This window comes from Triticum aestivum, chromosome 6D, assembly GCF_018294505.1.
Source record: "Triticum aestivum cultivar Chinese Spring chromosome 6D, IWGSC CS RefSeq v2.1, whole genome shotgun sequence".
Lineage (NCBI taxonomy): Eukaryota > Viridiplantae > Streptophyta > Magnoliopsida > Poales > Poaceae > Triticum > Triticum aestivum.
In genome coordinates, this window is record NC_057811.1 from 420,157,352 (window position 1) to 420,169,184 (window position 11,833).

Below are 11,833 nucleotides of genomic sequence, written 5' to 3' on the forward strand. Positions count from 1 at the left end.
CCACATACCAAATTATCAAAGTAACGAACACGAATGATATAAGCCTGATGAAAACTAGCTTGACGATACTTCCCATGTGTCCTCGGGAGCGCTTTTCTCTATATAAGAGTTTGTCCAGGCTTGTCCTTTGCTACAAAAAGGATTGGGCCATCTTGCTGCACCTTATTTACTTTCATTACTTGTTGCCCGTTACAAATTACCTTATCACAAAACTATCTGTTACCGATAATTTCAGTGCTTGCACAGAATACCTTACTGAAAACCGCTTGTCATTTCCTTCGGCTCCTCGTTGGGTTCGACACTCTTACTTATCGAAAGGACTATGATAGATCCCCTATACTTGTGGGTCATCAAGACGCTTTTCTGGCGCCGTTGCCGGGGAGTGAAGCGCCTTTGGTAGGTGGAATTTGGTAAGGGAAAATTTATATAGTGTGCTAAAATTTACTGTCACTTGTTACTATGGAAAGTAATCCTCTGAGGGGCTTGTTTGGGGTTTCTTCACCCCGACCAGTAGAGCAAAGAGTTTATCCTCAACCTACTGAACCTACTGAATATGTTTACTTTGAAATTCCTTCGGGTATGATAGAGAAACTGCTAGCTAATCCTTTTACAGGAGATGGAACATTACATCCCGATTTGCACCTAATCTATGTGGATGAAGTTTGTGGATTATTAAGCTTGCAGGTATGCCCGAGGATGTTATCAAGAAGAAGGTCTTCTCTTTATCTTTGAAGGGAGAGGCATTGACATGGTTTAGGATATGTGATGGTATGGGATCATGGAACTACAACCGATTGAAATTGGAATTTCATGAGAAGTTTTATCCTATGCATCTTGTTCATCGTGATCATAATTATATATATATAATTTTTGGCCTCGCGAAGGAGAAAGCATCGCTCAAGCTTGGGGGAGGCTTAAGTCAATGTTATATTCATGCCCCAATCATGAGCTCTCAAGAGAAATGATTATTCAAAATTTTTATGCTCAGCTTTCTCTCAATAATCGCTCCATGCTCGATACTTCTTGTACTGGCTTTTTTATGATGAAGACTATTGAATTCAAGTGGGATTTATTTGAAATAATTAAACACAACTCTAAAGATTGGGATCTCGACGAAGGTAAGGAGTCAGGTATAACACCTAAGTTTGATTGTGTTAAATCTTTTATGGATACAGATGTTTTCCATGAATTTAGCACTAAATATGGACTTGACTCTGAGATAGTAGCTTCTTTCTGTGAATCCTTTGCTACTCATGTTTATCTCCCTAAGGAGAAGTGGTTTAAATATAATCCTCCCCTTGAAATAAAAGTAGTTGCACCTATTAAAGTTGAAGAAAAGACTATCACTTATGATGATCCTGTCGTTCCTACTTCTTATATTGAGAAACCACCTTTCCCTGTTAGAATAAAGGATCATGCAAAAGCTTCAACTGTGGTCAACAAAAGTAACATTAAGACACCCAAACCCCCTGAGCAAATTAAAGTTGAACCTAGTGTTGCTATGGTTAAAGATCTCTTGGCTGATAATATTGATGGGCATGTTATTTACTTCTGCAATGAAGCTGCTAGAATTGCTAGACATGATACTAAAAATAAACATAGACCTGTTGTAGGCATGCCGCACTGAAATCACCACGACCGCGCAAGTGCGAGCAAATTATGGTGGAGGTACTAGCTCAACCGTGTGCGATGCAAGTGCGCTGAAATCACCACGACAGCGCAAGCGCGAGCAAAGGGTGGAGGTACTGGCTCAACCGTGTGCGATGCAAGTGCGCTGAAATCACCCCGACCGCGCAAGCGCGAGCAAAGGGTGGAGGTACTGGCTCAACCGTGTGCGATGCAAGTGTGCTGAAATCACCACGACTGTGCAAGCGCGAGCAAAGGGTGGAGGTACTGGCCTAACCGTGTGCGATGCAAGTGCGCTGTAAAACCACCACTTGTGGAAGCTAAAGGCGGGTAAGTTTATTTGGAAATTAGGACGAACCGTGTCGATAGACCAGCTAGCTAGAAATATAAAAAATAAACCACCCACCTTGAGCATTGCAAAAATCGGCGGATCCGCGCCACTTTTCCTTATTATCATACACGCATATTGTTATAGGACCGTGCGCGATCTTGGGCACTCCCACCCCGCATCAATTCCTTTACCCAAATTTTAGTAGCCGTCGTACTTCAACCGTCGCCCACACTCCTCCAGCACCGACCTTATAGTAAAATTTTAGCAGCCGAGGCATTTGAACCGTCGCCCTCCCTCGTCCACCACCATCTCCACCCACCATTACTAAAATTTTCAGTAGCCGCGGCGTATCCTCAAACACCACCCCCCTCCGCAGTCCCCCACCCGCCCCCTCCCCCCTTTGAACCCTAGCTCGCGGCCTCCGCCGGCGCCGCCACCAACCCTGCCGGTCTGCCCGTTCCTCCTAGCTTAGATAATAAAGTTCAGGTTATCCAGCGATTCCCATACCGTCGCCCCACTCCCCTGAGTTTTTAGATGAGGCTTGCGGTGTCCCTCCCCGCCAGATCCACATCCCCTGCTCCAAAATGTCGCAGCCTAAGCTCGACCACGTATCCCGGGGAGCCCGACGACCGTTCGGCCAAGAAGAGGTTTGTCATGGCCTCTCCGGCGGACGTTGGCGAGGTGGCCGCCGTTCGCCCCGACCTGTCGATCCCGGAGAAACACGTCGCCGCGGAAGCCGGCGAAGACGTTGACTACGTTGCCATGCCGAAGGCTTCATGTCAGCGGGCTAGCGTATTACTGTATCTCGGGAAAGCTGGCTACGACATCAAGCTCGTCCACACCGACGGCTTCACGCGGGCCATGTCACAGGTTAAGTGGTCCATCCCCAACCCCTCTGGTTCAACCGCTGTTGATCTCTTCGACGGCCCTGCCACTGATCTCCTCCACCAAGCGGTCAAGGATTTGCGAGCTTTATACGCCATCAAGCCCATTTTGTCACTTCTGAAGGACACGTTCTACGGCGGCGGCTTGGGATCCTCAATTGACAAGTTAGATCTCATCGACCACGACCACGAGGAGGGCACCCACGAAGGTTCTTCGAAGGTGAAACAACCCATCCGTGACATCAGAGAGCGCACCATGGGTCTGTGCTCTTCCAACTGGAAGGATCCCGTCCATGAAATGTGAGGCAACATTCTATCAGCAAATATTACCTTTTCTAGCTTGCCAACCCGTACCCTTTGTTGTAGTAGCATTTGTCGTGCGGTGCTTTAACTGTGCCGTGTTTAATTATTTCAGTTATGCAAAAATGTATTGTTCAATAGGTATATGTGATGTTTAAGTATGAATTGTCCACTTTAGTTTCACGAATGACTATATTTGGTTGTTTATAGTGAGTAGATGCCTTGTTTATCTGTATTTGGTTGTTAGGTTGGTTGGAGTGAGCATTTTTTCAGTTATTGAGCAGATGCCTTGTTTATCTGTATTTGGTTCTTAGTTTGGTTGCAGTGAGTATTTGTCCAGTTATCAAGCAGATGCCTTGTTTATCTGTATTTGGTTGTTAGGTTGCTTTTTTTAGCATTTGTCCAGTTATCAAGCAGATGCCTTGTTTATCTGTATTTGGTTGTTAGGTTGCTTTTTTTAGCATTTCTCCAGTTATCAAGCAGATGCCTTGTTTATCTTTATCTGCTTGTTAGGTTGGTTGCAGTGAGCATTTGTCCAGTTTTCAAGCATATGCCCTGTTTATCTGTATTTGCTTGTTAGGTTGGTTACAGTGAGACTCTGTCCAGTTTTCAATGGCTATTTTTGGTTGTTATACTGGTTATTTATGCCTTGTTTATTTCAGTCATTCATAATGTGTGACTCATTATGTGCAAGTCGGAACTGTGACGCTCGACTACATCAATACCAATTTGAACGGCTATATTTGGTTCCAGTTATTCCTGGTGTAGTTAACACATGCCCTTTATTTCAGTTTTACACATTTATCCAGTGTGATGTTTAAGAATTACCTACGTTCTATTCATTTTCAACAATACCAGTTTGAATTGCAATATTTGATGGCTGTTAAGCCTGCTGTTGGTAACATTGCCTTCCATTTTATATCTGCTTTAACAGCATGCTGAAACCAACACATTCAAGCTATCATTTGGAGATGTTGTTGTTTACCTTTGCTATATTTGTTTGATGTTAAGATTGCTGTACTTATCATACCTTTCCACTACTTATGCAGGACAACAACGGGAGTGGCCACCATTTTCCGCCGAGGTTAGCTTCATCCCTTGGCTTGTACTCCCCCCGTCGTTCCATAATGTAGTGCATATAGATCGAGGCCTGGACACTAGTTAGCTTCTAATATTGACTTGTTGCTTGTAGGTACATATGCCCTTGGCAAGAATCCACGCAGCGACCCTTTTTGCGTATGGGGCAATGAGATATTGATGAACAAGCATCAAGTGAGGAAACTGATAAGGATTATTAGCAAAAGACACGAATGGTGGCAAGCAAATTATTTGTTTATGCTCTATCCAACACAACAGTGAGCTGTAGGATGGTAACTACAAACTCTGCAGCCTTCTCTTTTTACTGCCCATAATGAGTTGTTAGACAACAATGTCTGAATCTTTTTCATTCCCAGTGGTTCCCGAAGCAGTTCACTCAAGATTACCTCGCAAAGTACATGATTGGTGGACAAGCAATGAAGGTTAAAGTATTTCATCCAGACTACAATGAGCATCGAGAAGTCCTAATTAAGACAGTGAGGGATGGACGGGCAGCCATCACAAGGGGTTGGCCTAGAGTCGTGCGCGCCTTACGCATGGAGGAGGGCACAATATGGGCATTCCGCTTCACCTTCTCCAGCAACCAAAATGTCTTCCGCCTCTCTCTTTACAGTCTTTAGTACAACTGTGGTTCATCATTTTTACTTGGTGATTTTGTAGTTCTTCAGTATATGTACCTGTGCATTGAATTATCGATTCGTGGTTGAACCTATATTTGTAATACACATGGTTGGATATGAAATAAGTGACTGCCTACTTTCAAATTCATAACATGTGATTTTTAAATTAGGGATTAGTTGGATTAATTATGGATTAAATAGGGATTACACTGCACACGGTTTGCGAAAGCGAAACATCTGCGATATACGTGGAGATCAGAAACGTTTCTAGGATCCACTACGTGTGCGATCAATCTCCACTGCACACACGACTTTCTCTTGAAAACTGTTTGCGTTAGGCCACGTTGCGCAAACGTTTATTACATAAAAGTGTGTGTGATGGACAGCCTTTGCCACACAATTTCTTTCTACGCACCGTGTGTGATGCATTCAATAACGCAAACGATAAAATTATTAATATCGTGTGCAATGGCAACGCTATCACAAATGATTTAACGGGAAAAATTGTGTGTAATGTACCTGTGAGCGGAAACGTTTTCCTTGGAGCGACTGTGTGGGATGTACATACGAACGGAAACGTTTAGCGGGGACTGACTATGTTGGATGTACTTGTGATCGGAAACAATTTTGCTGTATAATTGTATTTTTAGCTCTACAGTACGTATTTCCATATTTGAGCGCTCGCCGGTCGCACACGACCTCATTTTGCCGAATGTGTGTGCCAGGAGGGCATATCCCCGATGGTTTCTGGGTCGTGTGGGAAGGACCCCCCTATCGCCCACACTCACTTGGCGACGGTTCCAGATGTCGTCGCGGAAAGGGATTAAAAACCGTTTGTTTAGGACCGACGTCCACGAGTGTATCAAACTGTTAATGGCCCGTGTAACAGTTGGGCCTAATTACAGCTCATGTTGAATCCGGCCTGCTTGGAGCCCATCTGATAATGGACCGTGACACTTTTGGGCCTATGGCCCGCGTGGATACCGGCCTACTTAAAGCCCATAATTTTATTGGGCCAAACAGGCCCGAGATATATTTTGGCATGTTAACGGCTCGTCCTATTTGGGCCAAACATGGGCCTTAGGCAGTTTGGGTCTGTATTGGCCCGTGAATTTTTTGGCTCAACGCTAGCCCAATCTAGGTTTTAGCGTGTTAAAAGCCCATGGTATTCTCTGGCCCAGCCGGCCAGAACTTTACTCGGCCTGTTAAAGGCGGAAAACTACTATATGTTTAGACCTGCTACTGGCCCAAGATGATTATAGGCCCATGTTTTGGCCCATATGAGTAACGGGTCGGCCTGAAGACCGACAACACTGAGATCCACTAAACCTTCCGGCCTAAATTTCAGCATAACGACCAAGAATAAACCTAGAATACAATAAAGAAATTATAGCATATTACATCCATTGGTAATAAAAGTTCGCTACCGGTGATAATAAAGCGCAACCTGACCACAAATTACATACACTGGGCATCAAAGGTCGCCACCAGTGCATATAAACGCGCCGACAAAAGAATATACAAAACTGAGAGAACTTGAGAAGGAATTAGGCCTGGCCAGGACGGGCTCCGCAAGCAGCCGAACAAGCTGATGAGACCTCGGTTGTGTCAACATTAGATGCTCCATCCCTAGCTTTATAGCACCATAGTGCGCAAGGCAGTCCTCTGGGATCTTCACTGCATCATTGACTTCAAGTTAGAGCTGAGCTAAAGCAAGCCTTTCCGCTTTAAGTTGAGACTGAAGAAGTTGAACTGATTGAGGCGGTGACTACATAGAGGTTGTCTAACAGTTGCTGGTGAGTAGCTTCAACTCACCGTCTTCATCAAGACAGGACCTTGGGGTCATCTCACTCTCTTCAAGATGGTTTGGCTCACTATCTTCCCTAAAGTTCTGCCTGGCATAAGAGATACAACTCTGAAAGAGAAACAAGGAGACACGTAACAAGTTTCACAATTATATAAGCAAATAAATGGATCTGTTCTCCATAAGGAACATGTTTTTACAACTACAATTTAAAACTGGTAGTTGTTGCAAACATCCAATCAGATGTAAACAACAAAGTAAACAGAAGTGGAGGAAATGATGCATATCCAAATCTATACTAGAACAAAGTTCGAAGGCTTGAGAAGGATGAACTTACATTACATATTAACACGGGCTGGACAAAGCCCTTCTCCATGTCGATGGAAGGATAGTTCAATAAATTCCCCAAAGAAACTTCTTTATAAGAGTTGCCACTATTCTACATTTTGCAAAGAGTAAATATAGATCAAATAATATTGGAATAAACAGAGGATAATGAAGCTCAGGTGCAGACTGGTGATACATAATCAAATAGCAATTAATTAAGTACATCGTTACAAGGCAAAAGGTACTGACAAGAGGAAAGCAGACATCAACGTGTGCAGTGGCATTGGCTTTATTCAACATTTTGGTAAGAGTAAATGTAGATATGATAATTTGGAGAAAGTGGAGGGCAGGGCAGATAAGATGCAGAGTAATGCTAGACAATCAACTATCTCGCGATGCAAGTACAGTAATACCACCATCGTCCGTTATTACTTGTCGTTCAAATGGATGTATCTAGCACTATTAAGTTCTAAATACATCCAATTGATCAACAGTTAATTCGATACAGAGGGAGTACATGACAACAAGTACTTACATGAGCAATCCAAAACTTCATAACCATTGTGTTAATTCTACATTTATGCAATAGTAAATATAGGTCTTATAATTTCGAGCAAAGGGATGATAAAGAAGCGAACATTACAGTGATGCTACATAATCAAACAACAATGAGTGTAAGTATGCTGACAAAGGGCAAGAGGTACTGACAAGAGCAATGTAGTGCACAGTATTGTTGCGAGATCCTATGATCCTTTGAGCAAGGAGATTCATCTGAAATTAGTTTTCATACAAGAGAGAAGGTAAGGCACATCCAGAAATTTAGGAGTTTAAATTTTGAATTGATATCATAGACAGTACCTGACGCTGGGACTCTCAGCAGTTCTAATAGGGGTTGTTTGGCTAGTGGAGTAGGGGTAAAGTGTGGTATAGTTGGGCCTGTGTTTTCTGTGGCTGCTGGTCTATCTGATTTAACAGGCATCACTACCTTTTCTAAATACCTAGTTTCTACTCCTTGAGGATCTGCACTCACCCTCTTCCTCTTGGACATCTATTACAAAAGAACAACATTTGACTAGAAAAACATAGTATGACGACACATGGAATAGGTACAGAAAATGGATAGGTATGACATATACTCATATATGATGCTTATACTAAGCAGATGGTGGTGAAACAAAGTAGAAGTAATGCAAGAGGTCATATGCAAAATATGTGCGACCAATTGAACCTTGCCAAGTTAGAGCAAGCACCTTGATGGGTGAATAAGATAGGCCATCCTCCACCATGCCAAGTTTGTTAGCCAGTGGATTGTTCCGCAATATTCCTCTTGTGCGCCCATTCTCATATTCATTTTGATCATGTTCAATACATAACATGCATGAAAACATATAAACAAATGAGATTATCTTTGTAATGCATAAGTGATTCTAATCTAATACTGCCTCCCTGTAAACCTTTGTGCTATCTCCGCAATTATTCTGAGAGATGCCATGCATGCTGTAATTTGGTGTGTGCATTAATATAATGTGGCCTACTACTCAAAATATGAGAGCTCCAGAAGTGATGATACTTCGCAGATGACAGCTTCAACATATAGTAAAGAAGAACAAGTCGACCTGACGTGACAGATTCAAAATATACTAAGGGAGAACAACTCGACCTGACCAGTCGACCGCAAATGTCTCTGCTACCAGTCGACCGCAAATGCCTAGAGTTTGTGGAAGGAGCGAAACAACAAGCACTATAGGGGGGTCTGCCCCAGCATTGCATCTTGGCTGGCAAGATTCAGGGAAGATTTTGGCCTACTACAATACAGAGTGAAGGAGGTCCATAAGACCACTGTAACTGACCTTTGTAACTCCCTAGCCTGATCACACCACATTGTTGTTTTGCTGTGTGATAGTAAGTAGAGGTGACTCCCTCCACCACCCCTCTCCCATTTGAGGGAGTGGGAGAGAGACACCACTTTGTAACATTGTAACCCTGCATGATGAGTATAGTGTTGACTGTGGCAGTGGGATGGCATATCTGAAGCTGCAAACCGCGCAAAGGGTAGTTAGCAACCGATGTTTGCTTTGAAATAACAACTAGGATTTGGTATGGACAAGAAAGTACAGTCAACAAGTGACAAAGAAATGCAATTATGTTGTCCCTCTATATGTCGCGACATGCATTTGGAAACTCAAGTGGGACCTTTAGCTAACCAATTAAATGTGTGTGTTAACTGATATCAGTATCATATCACAATCAGATTTGAACAACTAAGCTTTGGAATTATGAGTGTTGTGTTGTTTAGCTTGAAGGGTTGAGTACTGCTAGTACGACAGAAAGCACCTACCCAGATCATAGTAGAGTAGATAAAAGGGGAAAACCCTAAGCATCAAGAGTAAAATCAGAAAGTGGAACTAGCTGGACCAGTGGGTGGCGCACATGCTTTTCGAAACGAATATAGGATCATTAGGTGACCAATTAAATGTTCTCTGTTTTAGTAATATGAGCATCTTATCAGATTCGTATTTCAACAACTAAGATTTGGAATTATGAGTGGCATGTTGTTTCGCTTGATGGGTTGAGGTCTTGAGGAGGAGTGCTAGCATGACAAAAAGCACCTACGATGATGGTAGTGAATGTAAAGGGGGAAACCATAAGCTTTACGAGTATAGTGACCGTGCCATGGCGGATCTGAAGGTGCAAACCGGACAAAGCTACTTCACAACCAATGTTTGCTTTCAACTAGCCACTACGATTTGGTACGGACAAGAAAAGTATAGTAAAAATTTTACGATCTATTTTCCAGGTGAGATCAATAACTTAAGCAGATATGAAAGACTACCACCTCTCTTGCGACGCCATGTAGGCCCCTGCTGATACGTTGAGGGTGGTGCGGGTGCGATGGCTGTCGGTGGCATGGAAGAAGACTTTAGATGGCAGGCGGCCGGGTCGGGGAATAAGTCCTATTTCCGTGGACGAGGCGGTCGTAGGAGCGGCAACGACAAGGTGGACGACGGCGCCGATGAAGCGAGAGGACGCGACGAAAGGATCCTGGTCCAGCGTTGTGGATGAGAGACATCCATGTCTTGTAGTGGACGACGGGGTAGGGGTAGCGGCTCCGGCAAGGTGGAGGATAGGGTGGCAGACGGAGGACCTGGCCGCAGTGGGGAGGTTGTTGTGGCGCCGACGGTGTATGAATGGGGAAATGGAAGGGGAAGGGGGATCTCAAACTTAGGGATGCGCTTGTATGAAATGTGGGAAAGTTACGAACTTATCCCCCGTTCAAAATTTTGTACATCACGTCGGTTGGGGATAGGACGGTAATCTCGCATCTCCCCAATATTTGCCGGTAGCGATTTCGGGCGAGGAGAGGCTGTTTTGCCGCCCACGGTTGGCACCCATGGTGTATGAACGGGGCTGAAAGGTAGGGCGGTTGTGTCACGTCTAAGGGAAGTTACACATCTGCCCCTATTTAAAATATTAGCCTACATCAATTTTGGATGAGGAGAGTTTGTTTTGCGGCCCACCGTGTATGAATGGGGCAATGGAGGGAGAGACACATGTCTTTCGGATGAGCTTCAATCAAATGTGTTTTGCCGCCCACGTTTGGCACCCACGTGTCTGAATGGGCTTAGAGGCGGTCGTGTCACGCCTGATTGAAGTTACTAGTCTACCCCTATCGACAGCAGTGTAAATCCGATCAATTAGGATGTCAAGTGTCAAGGGTAGACAGTAATTTCCATCTCGCAAACACTTGCTTCGGGCATCCCACAAATGATAGTGGGTGTTTAACCGCTTCGTTCAAAACTTGGGAGAATTAGCATTCCCGTTTACCCTGGGCCCTGGCAACTAAATTCAAATCCAATTTTTATTCAATTACGAATATCCATAGATAATTCTATGTTTTGTCATTTAATTCTTCAAAACCACGACAAAGATTTATTCCACCTTTATATATGATTATGATTTACACATGCCGTCATCTTCGAATTCAGTAGGTTGGATACACTTTGAGTCCAACAGTTATTTCATCCAATACAATATGCTCACACGAAAAACAGTTCACCTTATGTCAATCATACAAGTACTTTACCTCGCCTAAAAAATTCGGATCATTACAACACATGGACAACATAGGGGGTCTTACAACATAATCCATTCAGAGACATGACACAACTGCAAGTATAATAATCTAATGACAATTTCAACTGGTATCTAAAGAAGAACTAGGATTACCCTGGGCTTCAGATAGTAGAGTAGCAGGACCTCCTCTGTCTTCAAATGCAACATTCTTACTTCCTCCAATTCTTGGGTTGCTTGCATAATGCGTGCAGCTAATTGCTTAATTTCCAGCCTCAAGATCTGTAGCCATCCGACCTCAAACGGTCAAATCTCTGTGTATAAGTGTCATCCCTGGATCGGTAATGCTGACACACACAGTACTTGAAGGATTTATAATAGAGTGCAATCACACACTTATTACATCGAATGCCTCAAAAGAGAACTTGTTACAATAATATGGCTTAAGGCCATCTAAATAAGATAACAGCGGAAGGCCTGGAAGATAAAGTGGGTCCATCAACTCCAATGGCATAACTGAGTGCACGACAACGACCTAGCGCACCTTACTCTTCGTCTGAAAAGTCTGCAACATGATATTTTGCAGCCCGAAACGGGTCAGCACATGGAATATGCTGGCAAGATAACATAATAGAGCAATGAACAGGATAAATGCTATCACTACATGCATATATGGCTGGTGGAGGCTCTATGGTTATAATGTTTTTGCGAAAAGCCAATTTTTCCCTACAACAAAGGGAATATATTTTGTTTAACTATCATGGTAGTTGTT